This window comes from Marmota flaviventris, chromosome 11 (genome assembly GCF_047511675.1).
Source record: "Marmota flaviventris isolate mMarFla1 chromosome 11, mMarFla1.hap1, whole genome shotgun sequence".
In the NCBI taxonomy this organism is placed as follows: Eukaryota; Metazoa; Chordata; class Mammalia; order Rodentia; family Sciuridae; genus Marmota; species Marmota flaviventris.
In genome coordinates, this window is record NC_092508.1 from 46,521,800 (window position 1) to 46,543,957 (window position 22,158).

At 31.3% G+C, this 22,158-nt stretch overlaps 1 protein-coding gene across 2 annotated transcripts in view; it reads left to right on the plus strand.

Moving 5' to 3' along the window:
• Positions 1–1,548: 1,548 nt before the first annotated feature.
• The window catches only part of Calcrl (calcitonin receptor like receptor), a 117,215-nt gene continuing 96,605 nt past the window's right edge, over positions 1,549–22,158 (plus strand). The window contains exons 1-2 of one of the 2 annotated variants that reach the window (XM_071619003.1): positions 1,549–1,905; positions 17,912–17,979. The gene's annotated coding sequence lies outside the window, so the exon portion shown is untranslated. The remainder of the gene's footprint in view (positions 1,906–17,911; positions 17,980–22,158) is intronic. The other variant, XM_027943978.2, reaches the window with a different exon arrangement.

Here is a 22,158-nt window from a genome sequence, read left to right on the forward strand (position 1 = left end):
AGAAGTATAGCTCAATGACTCTCCAAAGCAGAGCAAAAGTAAGCTCTTATTTCAAAACATAATACTATAAAACTAGATAATTTAAATTATATGGTTATTTTTATATCCCAGTAACCACAATAGCAGCATAAACTCAGTTGCCTAAAAGTCTTCTCTCTTAGCTATAATTGATAGCAATTATCTACTATATATCGAATTTTATGTTTTTATCATGCTTTTATATGTATTTTTAAATCAAATTTGATCACACTGACCAAAAAAAAAAAAAAAAAAATAACAGATTCTGTAATAAATTTTCTTCCATAGATCCAGGTCATAAAAATGTCAACAGGAATATTTCATTTCAGAAACATGATGTTCTTTAATTTCAGTTGCCTCTGCTTCTATTCTTAGTCTACAAGAAGTCTGGGCATCTCATTTTGGTCCTTAATTGCAATAACTTCCCTATATCTCTGTTCCTCTGATCTCAATTCAATATAATTTGAATGACCATCATAGCATCTTGATATATTTCTAAATGTTATGAAATTTGTTGATTCAAAGTCTTAAAGACAGAAAGGATGTCTACTGTTAGATACATTTTTTTTTCTAGTTCATAGATGAAAGAGATGCCAAGATTAATGAACTTTTAGTATTGTTTGGGTTTAGGAGTTAAAATTATCATTGCATCATATACAGGGCTATATTATAAAAAATGACAAGTACTTTAAGTTTAAAACTTTTTCCCCAGATTTTATTCAACAAATTATTAAACATATTCTGGGCATAATTATATTTGGGATTTTTTTTTCTTAAAAATTAAATTCATTATATATTTTGCATTACTTTATAATATTATATGATAAAATATCCATGTTTTCTTTAAAGTTAAAGTTTAAAATATTATAATTTTTACATCATAGACAGTGAGAGTTATACTAAATATTTTAAAGTATGTGCAATCATTTTAAAATTATGAATTCTAAAAAAATTATTTTCTCTAGTATTTTGTTAAATATATAGTTTGAAAAAATAATGCATTCTATATGCTCATTGGTTTTATGACACATAAATTTACATTATGGAAAAAGTTTTTAAAAGTTTAAAAAGCTGCAAGATTAAATTTCTTGACATAATTAGGGAATGTTGAGGATTAAGATTTACCTATCAGTGCTCCAAGTTAGTGAGTTGGATTACAGAATTAATTCTGGTGAATGTTGGTTTTCTTTTTTTTCCATGCTCACTTTATAAAGATGTCTTAGAAGTTTTTCTTGTGATGCTTTGTAAACGCTAATTCAACCTAGAAACTCTCTCTCTCTCTCTCTCTCTCTCTCTCTCTCTCTCTCTCTCTCACACACACACACACACACACACACACACACCCTCCTAACTCCTTTGATTCTTTTATATTCAGATTTCTTTCAAATCACAGGCAGCTTTGTTTGGCAAGTTCTAACAGAACTCACACAAGGTGAAAGCCAGCCAGCTTTTGCTGGTAACAATGTATTCATACAGCATATGATCTCTGTTCAGGCTGCTTCTTGCTCTGGTCTCAGAAAAGAAAGGAGTGCTGCTCCTTTCCTGGGGTATGCTATTTGAGAAAGAGAGTAACCTAACACTAACTGCAGGCGGGGTCAGAGTGATGTAACAGGAAGCTCTGATGTTTCCCTTCTGCTGCTGATCACTTACAATCTGACAACACTTCTAATCTACTCAGAACAACCCCTGTCTCTCCAGCAGAGTGTCACCTCCTGCCTTGGACCATCAGGCTCTGCTAACCAGAGCTCACCCTGCCTGCAGGATCACATTGCATGGCTTTCACTCTTTCTCACCTTGCCTGGGAGTAAATCTCTTTTGCGGAATCTCAGAAAATCAAATTCCATCCTGAGGCTATTTCACCAAGAATTTCCTTAGGAGCTGTGCTGGGTAAGTGCATTATTCAACATAAATATGTTTATTCTAAGTAGTGTTCTCATGTAGTTTCACAGTGTTTCTACCAAGAATTTAGTAAGTGGCATTGAAATAATGTTGAAACTGTCTCATTTATTTCACATGTTAGAGAAACCACAGCATATTAACAAAAGTGCACACAAAATTTATTTACTACTGCATATTGTTATTTACAGTGATATTCTAGAAAATAAATTCACCAAATAATAAAAATCTAAATGGATTAAAAGGCATATTTCTGAACAAATACCTTTTTCAGGGAACAATGCCTTTTAAAATTATTTCTACTATGAGCTGAACTTGAATCATGACAGCAGGAAAACATTTCTCCCCCAGGAAGGGTCTTCAAACTTTCCATATAATCAAAGTTCTAAGAAAGGAGTGAAAGGGGTGAGTCCCACTCTGTGCTTAAACTTCAGGTGGAGTTAAACGTAATTAATTTAGATTCATTATATTTACCTTCTCTTCGCCTTTCACTTCTATTTAAACGTGTACCTCTAAGTATTGAACTAATGGAATTTTCATTGTTCATTCTGCCAAATGTGTTTAAATCTCTTTTGTTAACGCTAAACTGTTTCCGTTGTATTTGGATTAAGGGAGAATTGCAAAGGGGGAAAAGAAAGCACCCTAGAGTTAATTAAATGTAGATATTAATTCTTAATTTTAAAACTGTTTAAAAGAACTTGACCAGTATTCCTCTAGGAGATTTTGGGGAGAGGGTGGGATATCAAGATATCTGTGGATAAAGAAGCATAACAGAACTTTCTCAAATGAATTTATTGGGTCATTAAACAGAGAATTAAATTATGTATTAAAAAAAGAACTTCCAGAATAAAACTTACTGAAATGTTGAGATAAGACATCTGTGGATGCTCTTTCCAACAGTACAGACTGTCCTGCACAATAGAAGGAACTAATGTCTATGTAGTAAGTTGTTGGTATAGAGATTTCACAAATTTGTTGAGAAAGAAAGTGAGATATCAGATTTGGGACTAAATTATGTTGATTAGCATATTTTTAAGTAATATGTCTTCTTACCTTAATGAAATTATGTTCCACAAGTTGTCCTTCACTGGAAGCATCCTGGGCTCAATCACTCATAGTCTGGCACAGTAACAGTAGACAATGGATTCATCCTGACTAACTTCTTGGTGACTTTTTACTTGATTTTCCCACAGATTTTTTAACATAATGGAATCTTTGATTAATTTTATATTTGTGATTTCTAAAAGTATTGTAGCTGATTTCTCTCCCCTTTTCAATCTTTAATTCTACTTCAATGTTCCATGACATATGTGTAGAAATGGGAGAAGTGTTTTAAGAATATGATTTTGTAGTCTTTAGATAATTAGAAAAAGAACTGGAAACAGCACATGACATAACCCAATGTTAGTGGTTAGTAACAAAAATTAAAACAGCATTATTTTAAGTCTGATTATGTTCTTAAAAGGTGGTATTACATTAATACCATATTTTACAATAAAGTAACTCCTCAAACTTTTCTAATAATTATTTAACTGTTAACCCAAAAGACATAATTTTCTTGCATAATTTAATCAAATATACATATCTGTACTAATAGTATAATTCATAATCTTTGCTATCCAAAATATTGTTGAAAAACATATGTAATGTACATTGAGGGTCATTAGGAAAAGACTTATTATTTGAGTAAATAACTGGAAGTTTGAAATAAGCATTCATATTTTCATATAATAAAGTTTGTTTTTTTTAAATTGAATGTCAGAGTATTAGTGCATGTTTTTATCCATAAAGTCAATTTACTTTTCTAGATGGTATTTTCCTATGGTGTCATAAAATCAATACATAAAGTCTTCTACTAGTTTTAAATATGTAAAATGAAACACAGAATTGAGAAATTCTATAACAATGAGAGCTAAAATAGATTTAACCTAAATATTCTATTTTTAAGAGATATGCTTTTGCTTATTGTTTCAAGGTCTTTTTTTTCTAATGTATTTTATCACATGCCAAAGCATTATTTTATAATTTAAGATATCAAGATTCATTTACTTTGAAAGAAAGCAGAAAACAGAAAAATCTGAAAAAATTATAACTGGATCTGAACTTCTAAAAATTATTTTAAATGAATGGCCAAGATATGTGTGCTTTACTCACTGGTGATTCCTAAAAAATATATTCGGGTTTAAATAGAGTCTACATCTTAGAACATATAAGAATATTTACATGCACCTGTGTATACTATACTATGATTTTAATGCAAGTTGGAAATAAATGTCAGTAAAAACTTAAAAATATTATTAAGACAACATATGACTTTATATGCTTCATATTGGTGTTTAAAATTTATTAGATAAATACAAAACTAAATGAACTTTAGTTAACAACATTACTCCATACTTCTAACTTAGATCATATTTGGAACCCACATAGCAATAATTTGTTATCAATTTCACTTCTATGTTTAAATTTTGATAGAAATAATTTTTGTACATTGTTTCAGACCTTTACAGAAAATTAACATAATTTTAAAGGATCAACATAGTTACTCACTAAACAAAACTTACGTCATACTTTATGACTTTGAATGGTTCTTGGAAAAAATAATTCTGCTTTTAAAAATGTAATGACTGTGATGTCAACTTTTAAGAATATAAATATATTCAAATCACATTTTTGTAGTCTTTAGCTTTTCTTATCTTTGTTTAGAATTAAAGATGCTTTAGACCCATAAACATAACCATATTATTACAACAGTTTTAATGAAAAATACTCAGAAAATCAAGTTCGTGGTAAGTCTTAGTTCTTGACTTAATCAGAATGTGAGCGATACACTTAATAAGATGAGCAAATAATACACAGCTATTTAAAACCATTCTCTGTGTCTGGTTTTGAAGTCTGTGAGTGAAATGCAAACCGTAATTTTTTAGGAACATATATTTTTTTACCAAAGTATTTGTACTATGTAATATTATTGAATTATGTCAAGAAATCTTGTCATTTAATATATGAAAACTTTCTGATGCAGTTGTGTAGAAATAAAAATTTACAAGAAATACAAGTTAAGTTTGGCATATGAACCAGATACCTTAGTTCTTTCCCATTTACTCACATGGACGCCATTCCACCAAAATTATTTCATCAAGAAGAGTTATGCAACTCACAGATATCTAGGTAGTTTTCACACCATAATTTTAGTTTATCTACTTTTAAATAGGTATATAATTTTGGAGATATATAATTTTAGCATAAAATTGAAAAGATAACAGGTAGAATACAACTAATAGTAAAAATTTGGGATATAAATGTGATGCAAGCATGATATAGGAAAAAAGAACATATGGGATAATTGAATCAATAAAACTCATTTAACTAATAAGAAATATATTTTTATGTCCCTAGTAATTCCAATTTAAACAAAAAAGTTCTTAGTAAATTTATATTATAATTTTTCACATCTAATTAGGATTATAATTTTTTGTAAACCAGTTTAGATCAAATAATCTCTGAACTTTTCATATTTGAATAATCTTAAAATTATTAATTTATTTTAATTTAATAATATATCTTATTGAAAAAGAAGAAATGTATTTAATTTTAAAGACTGCCCAAATCTTATTCCTTTCTATTAAAAATAAAATATTATTTCTGACTGTGAACTGAGTAAGGATATATTTCCTAGGTTACTAGATAGAATTACTATCAGGTTATAAGTCATAAATATTTCCTAGTACATATATCTTCTGTAGTTTTCTTCAATTAGTTTCTTAACAAAAGGTTTTATACAAAACTAACATGCTAATATATTATTGTTGGCAAAAAGGGTCAAAATAATGCATTTATTTTAAAAATGTAAACAAGCTTTATCTTTTTAGATTTTCATGATTTTAATTAAATGTATTCCTCATATCTTTTTATCAATTAAAAGGACAAAAATCTCAACCCAACATAAGCAAAAATAAATAAATAATAAATAACATCTATGATATAGTAAGTTGTAAGTTCTTATTTTATTAAGATAGTTGGATAGAGTCCAGTTTTCAGAGCAACCTTATTCCCATTTTTTAAAAAAAAATCTTTATATGGTATAAACTTTTAAACAAACTTGTAGTCATTATCTATTCATGTTGAAGTTAATCTGAGCTCAGTTGTATTTCTCAAATAAATTACAGTGACTTCTGTGTGTATCATTTTAAACATTAGTGATATGGTAATATGGCAACTGAATGATTTTTTACAAGAGTGTTCTCTTTCTTAGTCAAATGGAGGATCAATAGTCTATTCTGGAACAGTTAACTTTGGTCTTATCAATTAAAGCTTATATAAATGTCTTATCCAAGTATTGATTTCAAAACTTTCACAAATGAGTCCTAATTTGAACCCATGTTCATTAATCTACCTAAAATCAATTGTTAATTGTTAATGGAGATATGTTGCGTATAAATCTCAATTTTACTTCCATTTTGAGGGTACATTCGTAAATTCCATAAAATAATATATTGTCTTTAATAGGAAATGAGGATTAAAAAGTATCATCAATTCAAAACTGTATTTTTTTCATAATTTTCTAGATTTTTTTCATTATGTGAGGCAAAATAGTTTAACTTAATTAGTGGAAACCTAATATTAGAGAAACATGATTAATATTTTATTAATAAATATGCATGTCTCTTAAAAATTTATCTCAATGATTCTTTTGGGGGAGGTTAAATCTTTTCTAAAAATATGCCAATATACTTATTTAGCTAAGGAAAGAAAAGCTTACATGTATGTTTTAGAAACTCAGGTACGTGTTGTTTACAAAAGTATAACCTACTGGACTTTGGTTTAGCTCACTCAAATTTGAACCCCAAATTCACCACCTAATAGCTCCATTTCACATTTATAAATGTGATAATCATACTGCTTTATAATATTTCATATGTAATATGTGAAACCATACATGAAACATGTTTAGCAGAGCATTTAGCAATTAGTAGATATCAATAAATTTTAGTAGTCATCCTAAAACTTTTGTGAATAAGACTGGGCATGTAAATGTTTTTCTATGCAAAAGTTTATTCACCAACCAACATACAGACAATTAGAATGCAATCTATTCATAAGACAAAGAGTAAAAACAAGTGTGGTGTATAACTATAGATTCAGAATGGTCATCCTTTTGTTATGATATAAAATATGCCAATGCATGATAAAACTGATGTTGCTGATTTCTATTTCTACAGAAATTAAACATTTAGAAAATACCTTCATATTAACAATGGTAGATGATATATTATGCAGAAATTATTGTTTTTTTCTATTTGTATGCATGAAACCCAATGACTTGCATGCCCAAAGTCAAGCCTCACAGGCAAACTCTGGCTTTAACATAGCCTACTAACTCTAAATTCTAAACATTTTGACCAACTGTTGTCTATTTTCTATTTTTTGGCCTCTTATTACTAATGTTATATGAAGTCAAATACCAATACTGATTCACCAAATGTAATCTTTGGTAAAACAAAATGGAAGAATAAATTTTATTTATTACTTATTTGAATTTTGTGTTAAATAGTATGTAAGATGTGAATTTAGAAGACTGAGAAGACATTTATGTTGTGACTACTATAACAGCTGTGGAAGCTCAAAATAAAAACTTTGGAATGATCCAATAAACTCAATTTTTAGAGTTCCAAGTTTTTCTTGGATTTTTCTTTTTCTTTTCTTTCTTTCCTCCTCCTCCTCCTCCTCCCTCTCTTCCTCTTCCTCCTCCTCCTCCCCCTGCTCCTCCTCCTCCTCCCTCTCCTCCTCTTCCCCCTTCTCCTCCTCCTCCCTCCTTCTCCTTCCTCCTCCTCCTCCTCCTTCTCCCCCTCCTCCTTTGTAAAAGTGTCTATATTAAAGAGACTTTTTACTTCTTACTACTACTGCCTAGTGGTAAACACATATTTTCTTATTTATTACTCTTCAAAAATGTAAAGAAAAAGTACCTGTGCAATAGAAGAACACAGGTTTGGAAGACAATCTACTCTAAGTATTTGTTTTTGAATACGTATGAATTTGATTCACTTTGGGATTGTAATTAAACTACAAATTCTTTCTCAAGAAATATCAAACTAATTACATTCAGAGAGAGACTCACATTTTCTGAATAGTTGCATGAGTTTCATGGGATCTCTCTTTTTGATGGATCCATATGCTTTCCTTTATATCACCCATATAGAGCTTTTTCAGAATTACTCTTCCTTTAACCAAAGTAATATCTGTCGTCATTGTCATTTCTATTCCTGTTACAATTTAATACTGCCAGAGAATACCTACATGCAGTTATTTCTATTCAAAGATGTTAGGATTAAACAGCATAACATACAATGGGTTCAAATTCAAGGAAATCATCTTTGTTAAAGTATGGAAGGTCAGAGTTATGTTAGAAGCAATAGAAAAGAAGATATTTCAGAATACCATAACCAAGGCAAATGTAACTGTGAGCCAAGTAGGATTCATTGTATTGCTTTTTATTTCAGAAGGTTCTTAGATGATTGCTCAAAATATTAAGGAAAGAACTGATTTACCGAGTGTTGACACTTCAGAAAACACTCTATGTAATACCCTGGCTACTGATTTTATGACAAGATGAAAAAGTAGAGTGGCAACAGCAGCATGGACTGAGTTCCTACCTTGGATCTGTGTTCTTTGTGTGCATGGTGGAGGGAGGTGATGTCCTCCAGAGCAGAGGGTGGTCCTGATTACCTCACCACCAGCTCACAGCATGGGACATCACAAATGCTTGTGAAACTGAGACCCATGCTCATAAACTCTTTTTAATCTTGGTATATTTATTTTGAAGGATGTAGGGTGGATGGAATCGGTCCATTGAATATAAATATATATTAATTTGATGATCAAAAAGACAGTCTCTTCTAATAACTTTTAAACCAAAAACATGGAACATAGTCTGGCAAATGCTTTGGGCAGTTATAAATTTAAGGAACATAGCTGTTGTTAGGAATTGAATTAATTAAAAATGAAATATATTGAGAAAAACTATTTTGAAGATTTCAAAGCAGTTTGGATATTATAGACCTTAATATTTGATCATATCTCATTTGAAGGCCTTCCTTTTCAAATTAATGAAGCTAGACACTTGTCAAAGTTTTATTCTTAAGAAAATCACTTTGTAAACACATCTATTTTGTTTTCATGATTAATAATTTCTTATCATTAAATTGATACATTCATATTTAACAAACCAGATTCTATCCAGCCTATTTGGTTCAAAATTAATGTATCAAAATTAACAAAGAGTTTATACTTGAGTTTTGATATAACACAAATATCCTTTAAAAACATCCAATAAGTGGATACTTTTTCAGACAAATCTTGAAAGATAAGCTTATTCACTGAGTTCTCAATGGTCTCAACTCCAATACTATGAAGAACCCATGTTCAATACCTTTGATGCTACATGTAGCTGCTGAAGCTAGAGATCCAGGTGTGTTTTTAAAAATCTATTTAATAGACTCTTAATTAAAAATAGTAGATTCCAGCTCAATGTGTCCTAAAAATGTTTTATTGAGTCTGACCATGACATAAGTCTTGAAATGGCATGTGATTTAAAATAGAATAAAGAATGTGAGCTCTTTACATTTGGACAACACTCAGCTCTAATTACCCCAAATAATAAAGACTTTAAGTATTGTCCTCCATCCTCATCTACATTTTCTTTTCAGAAATAATTACATACTGGTACAACTATGGAAGATAAACAGTCCTTAAATATAATATACAAACTTCCCTAGCTGGATTTCTATCACAGTGTATCAATTCCAATTGTGAAAATTATTTGGAATAAAATAAATTTTCAACAAGCAACAAAGGTCATTGTGTATTGCCTCACATAAGAGTATAACAAAAGTTTTTTTTTTTTTAAAGTGTACAACAGATGTCAGTAAGAGAGTACTAATGTGAATGAAGTAGCTGAGTATATTTCCAAGTTTATACTTCTGCCCTTTCTGTAATATTTCTAGGTATTTCTTTATAGCAGTCTCTACTTCATAGACAGCTGAATATTTGCATTATATTATTTTGTATGCAGCACACAATATATGCTGCAGGTGCAATCCTGTAGGTGCTAGAATCGTTGCATATTTCCAAATATAAAATAATCACAAAATATTCATCACACATGTACCATTATAGCATTTGAATAAGAAAAAAATCCTAATCTTCCTTATACATGGGCCTGTACTTCCTAGATTACAAATATTAGGGTTTCTTCTTCCTCTTGTTGAGTTCCTCAGTTCTAGACAAATTTCCTTCTTGCTAGAACTTCTGATATGAATTGGCACAAATTTAAAGGAAGGTAAGTTTATTATCTAAAAGTGGTTTCTTTGGGTGGAGCACAAAATATTCTCCTTGTAGATATCAACATGCTTAACTCCTCCACCTCCTCACAGTGTCGCCAAGACATAACCATTTCTATGGGGCCTACACTACCCAGTATTTAAAATCAGCTTACACTGGCACTGCCAGAATCCTCTTGCCCTCTTCATGGATTTTAGTTTGTTCCAAATTCTTTTTATAAGGATAAGCACTTTGCTGCAAACCATTTAATACAATGTACATATTCATTATATAATTGCTTATTTTCTGTCCATTCCACTAACATGTAAGCTCTACAGGTATAAAGATTTCCACCTGTTTTTTCTTACTGTATTTCAAGCATTGGTATAAGTGCCTTCACATAGTAGGTGCTTAAAATTTGCTTAATGAATAATGAAATGGATGAGTAGGTATATCTTATAGCAGTCTCTACTTCATAGACAGCTGGATATTCACTTTATATTATTTTGTATGCAGCACACAATAGATGCTGCAGGTGCAATCCTATAAGTACTAGAATCATGCATATTTCCAAATCTAAAATAATCACAAACAAATGACCATTTTATAATTCTTAGGTCAACCTAATATTTATCCCTGCACTGTCTTTCTAAGAGTGATTTTTCTAAATAGTACAAATGAGAATGTTGCTCAGTATTTTAACACAAAATTTTGAAGCCTTCCTCAAATGGCCAACAGTGGCTGGAACTGGCAGAATTTCTTGTTGAAACTGGAAATCTTGCCAACTGTTGCCTCCCAACCAAAGCCATGCTCCATAACTTATTGCCTAGTGGACAGTAGCACAGAGAGTCTATAAAAGGAAAAAGAAAGACTAAAGTTGAAAGAAAGTAAATTGTTTAAAATGCATATATGGTAGAATACAAACTATTTAATTAAAAATGCATATTTGATAAATATTGATTACTAAATATTTGAAAATAATTCTTAAAAAGTAGCTGTCAATGGCCTTTCATCATCGTGTAATTTTATAAGTTTTGACACTTCAAGCCTAAGGACTAATTTATAAATTCAATCATATATATCTGTGTCTTAATATAATCATGACTTGTTCGAGATTCTTACAATGGACTTCCAAAAGATATATTTTGTGAATTGACACAACTCACAACTTATCACAATAACCATCTTTAGCAATTTAGATTCCCCATTTTTGTTTTTGAGAATCAAAGAGCTAACTTTATTGTTTTCTATTAAAACAGAATTTTAATCATTCATTTATCAATATCAAATAATATATTTGTGATAAAGTTATGATTGCAAAACAAAGAAAATAGTATCCTAAAAAAAAGATGTATTTGTTTTAAAAATTAGTCTACAAAATTTGTTTCTGGTATGCAAGAATTTCTGTTTGTTTTTGTTATTTTTTTCACTATTATATCCTAAAATCCTGTAGAGGTGCCTACACGTATGTATGTATGTAACAAAACAATCTAGTATCATACGGCACATAATCTTTGTCCCAAGTAGCTTAAAATAGAAAATAATAATAAAACATAAACTTGGGTCTAATTATAATTTAAAAGAAGAACAAAAATTTCTAATTGTAGTAGATTTGGTGAAATGGTAGAAAATATGTGTAAAAATAAATTTCATGTAAATAAATCCTTGACAGAATTTTCAGGTCAATTACTTTACCCTTATAATTTGAGGGCAAAGATTTCTAATTTCTCAGTTTGCAAAGCCACTCCACACTCCCTCAAGCTAGTACTGGTACCTACAGTGACAAATGGGTGCTCCCAATGTTCTTGTTCAGAAAAAGGCAGTGCCAGATATCTGTTCCCTCTCATCAAGATTCAGCACAGGAAGCAAATATTCTTAAGAGCCTTCTCTAACAAATACTATTTGTAGGTTGCATATTCTATTATAATGGTCTAATACTAAATTCAGTATACAAACTTTGCTATAAAATTTAAATACTTTCACTACTTAAATTCCTTCCTCTTTGCATGGTTTTGTTTTAGTGGTCTTTCAGCTTTTCCATATGTTGGCTCACCATGACTATGTCAAGTATCTATTCCAGGAAATTGGTACTAGGAATAGAAACATGGCTAGCTAGACTTTACCATGAAATAGGACCTTAATTTAATTTGTAATTCATGATCTTGCCAACAAAAGGTTTTAGCAATTCTCTGATAAGTCTCATTTTAATTAGTTCCTTCTTATAACTTGTTCTTAACTTCAGATGTTTCTAAAGAATTGTTTACATGTATCACATTTTTACTCACTCTTTTAAGCAAATATTTGAAAGTTTTACACACCCTACATCTTTCTCCCTTCAAATACATCTAGAACACCACATTTTGTTGTAGCTGTGGTGATGGGGTCTTTGGCAGATGGCAAGGGTTAGAGGGCTTGGAGATTCACAGGAAAATTGAAATTAAAGGAAAATATTAGGGAGTGGAGCACCAACCAGGAAAACTGATAAGGTTTCAAAAACTTCTCACCTCGAAGATAGAAAGTTTTCATTGTAAGAATAAAGTTTACTTAGTAATTATTGCTGTGTCGAAAGACATATAAAACCAAGTTGAGGCTGAAATGTGGAAGTAAAAGAAATGAAAAGGGGATTGAGCAGAAAAAAGAGAGGAAAAGATAAAAGAAAAGTCTACCTAAGAAGATAAACTGGTTTAAATAAGATATTTTCTTTGTTAGAATAGTTAGGAAATAACCAGGTATGGTGGTGTATGCCTATAATCCAAACAACTAGGGAGGCTGAAATAGGACTGCAAATTTAAGGCCAGCCTCAGCAACTTAATGGACCCTGTCTCAAAGTAAAAAATAAAAAGGAGTGGGGATATTATCAGTGGTAAAGCATACCTGGGCTCAATTCCTACTATTAAAAAAAGAAGGAAGGGAGAGAGGGAGAGGAGAAATAGGGGAAAGGAGGGGAAGGGAAGAAAAGGAAGGGGAGAGGAGCAGAGAGGAGAGGAAAGGAACAGAAAGGAGAAGAGAGGAAAGGAAAGCAGGATAGTTAGGAAATAAAAAAAAATTCCAATTCTGAACCACATCATTTAAGATGGCACAATTCTTCAAATATATGACCATGGCCAAGGAGTACTCTAAGGGATACCATTTCTAGTTGATGTGTAAAAGTCTTTCAGCTGCTTACTCTAAAATTTGGGATGAAAAACTTCATCTGCTCTTTTGTTTGGGAAATGGGGTTGAGTGTTAATCCCAAGAGTCACTCCTTGGGTCAAGAGCTGAGAAGTGTTTATTAAGAAGTCATGAGAAGCAAACATCACCTCTTGGGTGGTAATCATTGCCTTCATGTTCAAAAGATCGAACCCAGTTGCTCAAGATAATGACTCTACTTTTAAGTGGAGGGGTCATAGACTCTAACCTACTGACAAGCCTTAGTTTTTCAGAACAGTTTCCAATGGTCAGCCCAGAAATTGAGCTTCATTAATTCTATCATATATAAAGGATTAGAGCTGTTTGGTAAAATGAAAATCCCTCATTCTAAATCAACCAGATCACTCTGGAGCACACAGATGAAGGTGGCACTCAAACAATTAATGGGAGCCCCACAACAGTTTTCTCTTTACTGAACTCTGTATATTGTGAGAATAAGACATTAGGTTCAGTCATACAATGACAAAATAAACAAGTGAACAAGGCATGTGTTTAAATCCAGTGATGTTGTGGTAAAACAACTAAATACTAAGTATTCATTCTTATTGAACTACCTATAAATAACAAGACATTTATAACACTTGCTCTTTGTTTTGTGACTCCGGAGCATACTTTTCCTGTCTGAATTATTCCAATTGAAAAGTCTCAGGAACTTGGTAAGGGTACAAAATACAACTTTAAGTCAAACCTTTGCCATTCTGACTGGACTTGGGAGCAAACACACACACACACACACACACACACACACACACACACATTCACACCCCTATGCTTTGATTCAAGAGTCTGTCACAATTGGTGTCCTAAAATTCCATCCATGTTTACTAGGAAAGTAACCTGAAATAAAATAGAATTTGCCAACCTAAATCATATTTGTCATATATTAAGTGTACAAATTCTTCATGTGGCAATAGCTCTGAAATCATATAAGGGGTCTAATTTTAATATTCTTATAAAAGGAAGTAAACTTTCAAATTGGATCAGTATTGTGTGAGGCAGCTCCTTCTCCCACCCCAATTCCCCAACCTGTCCCAAATATGTTATATTTTCATATGTTTTGACTCATGGATTCAAAGCAAATATTTGATTATAGAGTAAGAAATAATACTATGTATACTTTTCTATAAATTGATTCTACTTATTACAGTTCTAATATATGTAATATGTATACAGCATATATGTACTCTTTAAGCCTCTGTTTGAGTAGAACCCAGCTTGTACATCATATTCTTCTCTGATAGACTCACACATCCATACAGAGAAGTAAACCATTAAACTGAAGTTGCGTTAATTATTTCCTTGCTTTATTTTATGGCTTTACCACATATATATGTGTCTCTAAACAATATATTAGCTATACTATTTTTTATTGTTACTTTTATAAAAGTGAAACCATCAGGAATATATTCTTTGGGGCTTTTCTTCTTTCATTCAGCTTTATGTTTTTGAGACATATCATTGTCAAAATGTGCAGCTATAGTTCTTCTCTTCACACTGTTGCTGTGTTTCCTTGTATGAATGTATTGGAATGTAATTGTCCTTTGTCCTGCCGAGGGACATTTGGATTGCTTATACCATTTGGCTATCAGAAACAAGGAAGCCACAAACATATTTTCTACATATCTCCAAGTATTCAGGTCTCTTGAATTTCTTTAGGGAATATATTTATGAGAGGGATTTCAGGATCCCAGCTTTCCTTTGTGCTTGGACCAATTTATCTTTCCATGAACAGTTCGTGAGGTTTCCATTGCAGCATATCCTTTCCAATGTTGTGTAATATTGTCAAACTTTCTAATTTTTGTCAGTCTGGTGGACATAATATAGTATCTCATTGTGGTTTTAATTTGCATTTCCCTGATTATGAAGCGCAGTGATTTTGTATGTAAAATGAATTAAAATTTTCCTCCAAAATAAAACATTTGTTTCTAATTGAGTAGTAATGACTTGGACTGGAATTGTGGTCAAACCACTTTTTGCTTATAATTATTCAAGAAAAGGATAATCTCTTTTTTGTTGTACAGGGAAGGGAAAGAATATGTTTTATTGTTTTGAAAACTGGGAATAAATGAATGGGTTTCTCATCATAAACAAGAACACAGATGGATAAAGATGGATAACGCCTAAAATTATAGCTCTAACTTTCCATTTCCCGTTTTTCAATAAACTCATCAAACATCTATCAAAATCTCCTTTAAAGAGTAAACAGAAGAAGAAAGTGAATAATTCCGTGTGTGTGTGTGTGTATGTATGTGTGTGTGTGTGTGTGTATCACTTTAAAAAGTACTTAAAAGAATTTATGAAGCTTACAGATCTCCTGTACTTGACTGTGTCTCTCTTCTTCCTGTTATAAAATTATTTCTTATATATCAAAACATTATAGAAGACATTGGAGCTTATCTTTCACATAATTCTTCATTTTGGAAACTACTTAACCACATTTCTAGCTATTAGCTGAATTTAGCCAATGTATTTCTTCAAGGTTTTGATTTCCTCAATAAATATACTTGGGTATGTATTTTTTCTTATGGCTTAATTATTGTGCTTCACTATGGAAACATTACATGAAGAAGCTTTATTATTATAATTATTATTTTTTGCTGTATTCTTTTCTATATTCCCAGGATTTTGTTGATTGTAATTATATTATCCAATCACTTTAGTCAAGCATACTACTTGAAAAAAAAATAACTCTTTCATGTTTTCCATAGTTATATTTATCATTTTCATTGCAGTTTTAATGATGTTTCTTTATAAGCTCTCTTATAGGGTATCAATCTCTTTTATTTATATAGTTTGATACTGTAGATACTGATATTTTTGGAAAAAAAGCATTAATACCTGCTAACACATAGGCTATAGTTTGTTAATACATGCAACGCAGTTATTGACCAAAATTAGTTCTTCAATAAATTTGCTGATAATCAGAAGTGACCATTTATACATCCAAAACAAAAAAGGGTAGGAAAAATTCTTTCACAGCATTTTTGTCTGGGATGAAAAATAAAATCTTTGAACTGCACAGAAAACAAATTGTCCTTTGGTCAATTTCTATTTCTAGTGGCATTTCAAAGTTGGGAAAATACTTAAAATAAACTTCAACTTTGAACCCACTAAATTCCATATGTATGCCAATAAAGTCTGAGACTGACAAGGGTTTTTATTTTATCCCAAAAAAGATTTTAGATAACCCAGCTTCTAAATATATTATGTTTATGTTAATTTGCAAATACATCTCTTCAATAAGACCAGACTGTGATCCTAATTACAGCATATATTTGTTTATAATCATACATAATAAATTATTAAAATGTGTAAAGTATAGAACTTACAAAGTAAATAAAATTATTTTGGTTCTTAAACTATTTTATTGCAGAAGCTGTTTTTAATAATGTTTCTTAATATTTTGGAGTGCTCACATAAATGTTCCTTTTGACTTTATAGAAATCCCTGACAATAGCACAGATTAATCTTAGGTGTAGCAACACAAGGGTCAAGTCAATGAAAGATCAAATCACAATATAAGTTAATTGAGATGAATAATTTATAAGTCACAGCTTGTCATTTTTTAAGTTGTGTAAGTCCAAATACCTTTTTAACTGTAAAGCAAGGTAAACTAATTTATAGCAATACTTTGTTTTTAATAATAGTTTGAGTCTCAAAAGATGTAAACAAAAGACACTTATATAAAGTCAGTCTTTGTTTAGCAATGGATGAATTTAACTTGTTGCTCACACCCTATGTGTAAGGAAAGTTAGAGCTTATTTCTGACACTATCTACCCTCTAATTCCTTCTTGGACCAGGTCTCTAACCATGCTTTGCTTTCATTAGTCCACTCAAACCATGTGAACCCTCCCTCCAAGTATCTCCTGCCTCACAACTACTGGCCAAGTCATCCCTTCTAGGAACAACCCTTCTCTGAACATTTCCTGGCTGGCTCCCTCACTTCAAGTCACTACACAAATACAGCCTCTTCAGAAAAGCTTTCCATGACCATTCTGTCTAGTATACCACCATCACACTGGTCTCCCTATACTCCCTTAGCCTACTTTATGTTTCTTCACAACACTCAGTACCACTGGACCTTTATATATTAGTTTCTTATTTATTTTCTCCTTATATCCAAGTTCTATGAGGGCAGGAACTGCTCTATCCCTAGCCTATAGACTAGAGCCATTTGTACATAGATTCTACTTCTTCCAAGATCTTGAAGGGGAAACATGTGCCCTCATATTTGTGCCCCTTAGAGTTGTCATTCTTAAGAGATAAGATGCCAAGAATAAAGTTTTTGATTTCTTACTAACTTAATGGTCACCTAAATATTCCTGATATATCTCATCCTAAATTTCCATTCAAATGCAGCATTTAAAACATATGTTTATGGTTTTAACAAGGAAACATACTGGGTATACCCTTAAGTTGTATTCTGTAAAAATTCCCTATCTACTAGTGAAATCACCAAATTCACAGGCATGTTCTCTTGTCATCCAGGGCCCTACGATGATACACCAACCACTTGTGCTGCTACCTCTCAAAAGTTTGGATGGCCCTACTTTCAGGTATTGCATACATTCCAAAGAATACTCATGACTAATGAAAATAATTTGTGGATTTCCAATAAAGTTAAGGATATTAAGAACATCTTAGGAACAGTAAGAAATATTTCAAAGAATAACATATAGTTAGCCTCTGAATAAAAGGATAATTTGAAAAGCAATCCAACAAAACACTGATAAAGATGGAATTATGAAGATCTGTCAACTTTCAAAATACTTTTCTTGGGACATTGGAGAGTAGAATTAACTCAATGTTCTTGTTCATTTGGTCAGATGACTTAGAGTCTTAAATTAATTTGAATGTATCCTACCAGATTTAGTATTACTAGTAATGAGTAATATTAGCCACATACATCATGAATATGCATATTATATATAATTGATAAATAAAACTATATGCATACATATATGTATGTATAAAGAGGGAGAAAAATATATTCAGTATTATAAGATAATAGAGCTAGTTATTCATTCAAGCTACATTTCTTTTTCCTCTTCTGCAGGGTTCTTTGTTTACTGACTCACACAGTCAATGTTATACTTCTGTAAATGTGGTTAAAACTCTCAAAATTGTAATATAAGAAGATAACCTTATTTATCAAAAGGGAATAGGAACATAGAGTGTGAGTTGTTTTAAAAATTTTAAATTCCTCTCTATACTATTTTAATTTTCCCTGGCGAAGCAATCTCAATTTCAGTCCTTGGCATGAACTACAGGCTTCAGGGCATCAGACTGCTGTTGCAGACAGATTTGTTGTCCTTCGGCATTTTATTAATTGTGCAGTTTTTATTACACCTCATTGCCCCCTTCCTTACAAAATTAAAGTAGATTTCCTGTCCAAATTTATTTTTAGACTGGGAAGTGTTTAACAAGTCAATAGCTTATTGTCCTGATAAATTTTAATAACATTAATGAAAATAAGGTCTACTAAATTATCTTAAATTCAAAGCCATATGACATAATTCTTTCTTCTGGATTTAAGCTGTGATTTTTCAATTCCAAAGTTATACTGTTTAGATCCAAAAATAGACTGTGTGTAATTGCTCTTTGTCCCACAGCGTGTCTTTGGGAACTCATCACTGTTGTTCTATCCTTTTATGTGTCAGCTTCCTTTGTACATTACATTTCACATGACTCACTGTTCCTTAGTGCAAGGTTTGAGTACTTAAAATGCCTACTTATATCTGACAGATAGATTTTGCTTCCTGAGCTTTTTTATGTGATGTGGTGCCAAATCAAATTTTATAAGGTCCCTATTTTGCTTAATGAATATATGTAGGAAAGAGCTTATAATGGAAGAAAATTCATTTACTAAGAAGAGCTGGTTTTGACCTCCCACTGTATGAACCACTCATTTCTTCATGTGCAAATTAAGAGGATTATACAATAATTTTAGAATATCTTTCTAATGTATAATTGTAACCTATATTTGGTCATTTTCAAACAAATGCATTGGAAGTGGCTTAAAAATAAAAGGTGCTTAAAAATAAAAGGTGCTTTAACTGCTTTCCCTTTATTAGCTTCTCTCATAAGATTTTTAGAGCTTTGATAAGATTTTTTTTTGTGAGAAGTGAATTGGTGACATCATAATTCTCTTTTATTTCTAATGACTGCAGTTTAAAGTGTAAGTGAATCTAAATTCCAGCTAGGAGGAGGTTGGGAAAATCATCCTGACAAAGATTAAAAATATAACTGAGACGGGGGATTAGTTTGCCATTGCAAAGGGGCATAGAACTTAGACTAGAGACAGGACTCCTGTTCTTAAGCTCATCTACCATGGTTATGGAATATATAGCAATTCACTGAGTCTTCCTGAACTCCTAATCTCTTAGCTTATAAAATGAGCAAATTCTACTATACATTTCTGGTTGGAGCATTAGGAATATCTGACTATAACTGCTCTGACCTAAAAATTTGAGCTGGAAACAAAATATCATTTGAAGTTCTGATAAATAATGTGATTTTTAATATTTCCATCCCTCTAGTTTCAAGTATTTTTATAATGCTTTATTTACAAAATCACTCAACACACTCTAAAATTTGATAGATGGATAAGAAATGGGAAAGGGGAAAAATGATATGTCTTTTAAATTCTCTGGATTTTCACTGAGTTTACTAGTCATGCTGAAAATTCTTTCTAATGTCAAGAGAGTTAGGATATTATCTTTCTAATAAATATCTAATATTTGATAGTTTCATTTTCAGATTTAAATCTTAATTCAATTTAAGTTGAATTTCAAATATAAATTTCCCCAGAACTGTAAAGTTATATCAATCCTCATGATTAAATAATTTATCCTTTCCAGTACTAATGTCTTGAAATTGAATTAAATAATTATATTTGCTAATTTACATTAACAAAATTATTTGGATTCTGCACTTAATTTGTTATTTGTTCAGTTGACTTGAAAATTATTTATTACTTTGAATGTATTTGTAAACTATTTTGAGCATAATTAGCATCTTTATAATAAATTTTAGTTTGGCGTGCATTGCGACAAATATCTCTTTATTTATAAAATTTTATTTTATGACTAAAAGAATTATATATTTTCTTTGAAAGGGCTCTGTATTATGGTGGGAGAAGTGCCTGGTTCTTAAAGGTTGGGCAAGACTTTCACAACACGGCAAAATGAAAGTTATCCCAGAAAACAATATGGATACTTCAGAGAATCAGGTGTGGGTCAGTCCGATTAGAACAGTGGGAAGTAAATTAAGGTAAATATATGAAAAAAAAAAAGAATAAAAAAAGGCAGAGGCCTTTGACTTAAATAAGACCTTCCTGAAACCCTGCACTTAATGTTCTTTGTGTGATTTTGTACTCTTTTTCTAAAAGGGGACTCCTATGAGTAGGTTAGTTTGAGTCCAGTCAAAAGCCATAGCATACAACACCTCAGGCTGTCAGTGAGCTGGCCGCTATATATATGCTCTGGTGAAAGGGTCAGGGAAAGAAGGGACCTGGAGCACCCTGGTAAGCAATGTAAAGAACAGCCTCTGAGAACTGGCCTGGTTTATATCACATCTTTCTTCTAACTAAGCCTTTAACCTTAGCATGTCACATAAATAGAGTTGAGTTTGGTTGCCACTTCTGCACATTAAGATCCATCTAAATCTAGAAACATAAATCCAAGGTTGTCTTAAATAATTTCTAAGGCCCTCCATAATTCTAGTTCTTTCTGGTCACTTTGGCTTTATCTCTATAATGTAATGGCACATTTCACATTTTATCCTGTCCTTTGATTTCTACATCCATATTTTTGTGAGAAAATAACTAAGTTAAAGAAGCCTCTATGAATATGAACTCCTCTAAACTCTTCTGGATCTTCTAGTAGACTTTTAAAAATCTCATTAAGGAATGTACTGTTAATAAAATTTACTTCTATTTAAACAAATTATGTATTAAAATCTATAACAAGTTTATTATGTTTTCTTTTGGAGTGTAGACTCTTAGAGAAAAACTGCCTCACTTACTTCTGAATTGACAACTTTTTAGTCACTTGGTTAAGTTAAGTTTCCTCATAGGTAAAACTTGTATAATCACAGTAACTACCTCATATGTTTAGAAAGTTTAATATTACTTTTTAATGTATTATTACATAATATCATTTGCCTTTTCATTTCTAGATTTTGGTGGCTACTCTGTATGTTGATAGAAAGATAAAGTCGAGGTATAAGTAGTTAATGCTTAGATTAGTGCTTTAAATTTAGTAAGTCTTCCAAAAGTGATCCCTACAGTTATTATCAATATCATCATAATCATTAATTCTAATAAAATTATAATGATAATGTAGTCTGGAAAAATTTTATAAAAATATTAATTGATAGCCACTGAGCAGGAAACTTTAAACTAAAATTTTTATCTATGTTCATGTTTTGTTACATATAAGTTTTTAAGCAGGGGGAATATTTTCATGAGAGATTAGAAGAGGTTTATGTAGTAGCAATGCAGACAACTGCAAAGAAAACATAGGACATCACAGCACAGATTTTAAAATGTCACCTGCTCCCTGTACCCTGTGGTAATCCCAGGGTCTCTGGAGGCTGAGGCAGGAGGATCATGAGTTCAAAGCCAGTCTCAGCAATTTAGCCAGGAAACAATTCAGCAAGACTCTAAATAATATGTAAAAAAGGGCTAGAGATGTTGCTCAGTGGTCAAGCCCCACTGAATTCAATCCCTGATA